The sequence below is a fragment of the Octodon degus genome, unplaced genomic scaffold, assembly GCF_000260255.1.
Source record: "Octodon degus isolate 3935 unplaced genomic scaffold, OctDeg1.0 scaffold00013, whole genome shotgun sequence".
In the NCBI taxonomy this organism is placed as follows: Eukaryota; Metazoa; Chordata; class Mammalia; order Rodentia; family Octodontidae; genus Octodon; species Octodon degus.
Window position 1 is genome coordinate 23,295,494 of NW_004524589.1, and position 3,879 is coordinate 23,299,372.

General features: G+C 41.4%; 1 pseudogene; it reads right to left on the bottom strand.

Annotated features, from left to right (window-relative positions):
* Window positions 1-2,564: 2,564 nt before the first annotated feature.
* On the bottom strand, window positions 2,565-3,547 carry LOC101588165 (annotated as a pseudogene).
* Window positions 3,548-3,879: the final 332 nt, after the last annotated feature.

Consider the following 3,879-nt stretch of genomic DNA (forward strand, 5'->3'; position numbering starts at 1 on the left):
TTCTTTCTTTTTCTTCTCTCTCTCTCTCTCTCTCTCTCTCTCTCTCTCTCTCTCTTTTTAAAAATGTATTTAGTTGTTACAAGGTCACACTGTGCAGCTCAGACTTGTAGTGATCCTCCTGTTTTTAGCCTCCCAGAACTGGGACTACAGGTGTGTGCCACCACCTCTGTACTCAGTGGCCACTCAGTGCGCCTGGGCGTGGGGCCAGCATGGCACAGGGGTACTGACGATATCAGATATTTCTTTCAGAACTTAAATTATTTTCACGATTTTGTGTTACATACCAATTGAGAACAGTGTAGCAGAAAGATAAAATGAATTCTAGGTAAATCAGGGGACTTGAGTCCAGATGGGAAGCCTAATATTAACAAAAATTCACCATCTGTGCAATAGCCCTTAAACTTTGCATTTCATTATCTGAATAATAAAAGGGAATTTCCTATCTGAAGCTTTCCAAGGTGTTTGACTGTAAACTCCAGTATAAAAATCATTTTCCATGGATACCAGTCTACTACATAAATGTATTGAACCAGTTTATGGACTATCTGAAAGAAAAATCTGAGAAGACATAATTCACTCTTATAAGTACAAAGCTTTGTGGGGTTTTCCTTGTCATTCTATTCTATATTATCAAAATGCTTATTTTATTTAATAAAAATAAGATGCCCCAGCTAAGTCTCTTCATTACCTTTTAATGTATTCCAATCCTCATTTTGAAGACACTGTGATTTCTATAGCTACCTTCCAAACTCTAAGACTGTTATCTGAAAAATGCATTTGCCATATGTGTGAAGATTGTTGAAAAGAGAAAGGTGTATGTTTCTGCTTTACCTTAGGCACCAAGTGGGCAGGTGAAGGGTTTGTCAAGAAGCTCTCTCTCTGTCTGCTATTACCAACATGTGTGTGTCTGACTTCAGTAAAGTGGTTCTGGATAGCTGTTTTAGAAAGCTAGTGACTACATGAGACACATAGCCTTTGGCTTTGCCTTGGGCTATCAACTCTCCCAAAAGTTCTTAATCCTTAAAAATGACCCTTTTTTCCCTTGTCTACTAGGTTCAAGGGGTTATTGATTCTGTCACATATGTGTTGTGCTTTGTTCTCTGCTGCATTATCATTTTTACACATCCCCCTGTGAACATGTCTTCATTTGTGATGTGCAGGGTTACGTGTTTGTGAGAAAATGCCCTCTAAATAGAATGTCTGCAGGAAGAGATTTTATTTTATTGCCATTGAGCAACTATTAAATGTTTGACAATATGCAACACATAGATGGATTCCTTTTAGAGTTTTCTCCAAAGTACACCTAATGCAAGAGTAGTCTGCAACCTGCGACAATATGGTGAAAGAGTCAAATTTCTTCAATTTTTCTATTTTTAGCTTGGTTATTCATGCAAATTTTGAGCTTCATGATATGTGCTTCTTTTAATAACTAATCAGTGTTCTGCATTATTTATGAGTAAAATCATTTTAACTTTCCTCACTCCCCAATCTTAGAATAAACTTAGTTCCAGGAGATCACATCATAATTTTCCCTAGCTAAAAGCAAAATAGTCTGAGGGATTTTAAGAAGCATGAAATATACCTCATATATCAAATCAATAAATATGTTTCATTGTTTGGATGTAGGAGATGAAGTATAAAAACCTTCGGAAATTTGTATAGTTGATAGAAAGCAGCGTTAGAACCAAAAACCAAGTTGTGCTTCCCCTGCCCTTATTTGCCTTTTCATGTTATAATGCCTTTATTCCTTCACAAAATGAAGAAGAGTGCAGAAAATTACAACTTCACTGTGGATATTTCAAAGGTGTCTATAGATTTTCAGTGTAAGAACTCTGCGTCTTAGAAGATGGAGTAAAATGTAGTAATGGGGGACTTAGGACAACTTTAGGTCAAGTAGGAAATAGTATACTTAAACAACACAGGATTCAGAAGTAAGGTTCAAACAAAATCTAGAATACTATCATGTGTTGAATCTGAATTCATGTTCCACATGATTAAAATCCACCAATCATGTTGAGAAGCTGAGTTGCTAGGAACAGGGTTTGGATTCAGATGATTATAGCCAGGGAGCACAGATTTTCTCTTAACAAACCTTCTCTTCTCAAGTTGAGTTTTTTATTTACCCTAAACTGAATGGTCTATAGCAGCAGAATGCAGATGGAGGTCTACAAATAGGGAGCAGGGAAGGCAGAGAGACAGAGTGGATGCATCAAGAGGAATCCAGACTTTCCCTCTTCTTTCAGCTGCTCACAGCCTTCTCAGTTATTGCCTGGGGCAAAAGCCCACTTGTTAAGAGAAGAGGCCATACTGAAAATGAGTGCAAAAGCAGAAGGAATGGGTTCTTGTGTTTTATTTTATTTTTTGGGGGGAGGAGGCACAATGGTCTTTATTGATGGTGTGCAAGGGCAATGAGCCATGGATCCCGAGGCCCCTCCCTTTCTATGGGGCCTGGGATGGAAGCTGTGAGAAGGAGATTCTCAGTTTCAGGGCTGAGTAGGGCAGTGACTTCTACAGTGTGGCTTCTCCATCCCTCTGGTCTCTAGGGGGATGAGGTGGGGGGCCACTTACTCCTTGGAGGCCATGTGAATCATGAGGTCTACCACCCTGTTGCTGTAGCTGCATTCATTGTCATAACAGAAAATGAGCTTCACAATGTGGTCATTCAGAATGATGCCAGCCCCAGCATTAAAGGTGGAAGAGTGACTGTCACTGTTGAAGTTTCACAACCTGATCCTTGGTGTAGCCCAGGATGCCTTTGAGGGGACCATCTGATGCCTGCTTCACCACCTTCTTCATGTTGTGGTATTTAGCCATTTTCTCCAGGTGGCAGGTCAGATCCACTGCTGACACACTGGGAGTGAGCACACAGAAGGCCATGCCTGTGAGCTTCCCGTTCAGCTTTAGGATGACCTTGCCCACAGCCTTGGCAGTGCCAGTGGATGTAGGGATGATGTTCTGGGCAGCCCCGTGGCCATTATGCCACAGCTTCCCAGAAGGGCTGTCCACAGTCTACTGGGTAGTAGTGATGGCATGCACTGTGATCATGAGTCCCTCCACAATGCCAAATTTGTCATAGATGACCTTGGCCAGTGGGGCTCAGCAGTTGGTGGTACAGGAAGCGTTACTGATAATCTTGAGGGAGTTGTCGTATTTCTCGTAATTCAACCCATCACAAACATGGGGGCATCGGCAGAAGGGGCGGAGATGAAGACCACCCTTCAGGTGAGCCCCAGCCTTCTCCATGGTGGTGAAGACACCAGTGGACTCCACCATGTTCTCAGTGCCAGCGTCACCCTACTTTGATGTTGGTGGGATCTCGCTCTTGGAAGATGGTGATGGCCTTTCCATTGATGACGAGCTTTCCATTCTCAGCCTTGACAGTGCCATGGAACTTGCCACGAGTGGAATCATACTGGAATGTGTAGACCATGTAGTTGAGATCAATGAAAGGCTCACTGATGGCCAGAATATCCACCTTGCCAGAGTTAAAAGCATCCCTGGTGACCAGGTGTCCAATACAGCCAAATCCATTCATTACGACCTTCAGCACCTTGTCTGGATCACTGCTGGCTGCACAAGAAGAATGGCTAACAGCGGACGCACAGGAGCAGAGAGCCAGGTTCCTGTGTTTTAAAGCCTGAAATACTCTAAGTTATTTATTATGATAAGATGTTAAAATGGTAGTTAAAATTAACACTCTCTTGGTCCCCTTGTGATGCTAAAATTCACACATCTCTATATAATCTAGGATTAATGTAGTATAATATTTGTCAATATACTAGATAAAATTTGTCCTTTATAAACACCTCATATCCATAAAGATCTCAAAACTGGATTTGTTTATTGTCTGTCAAATAATTATTGGGCTTAATTTCTTGA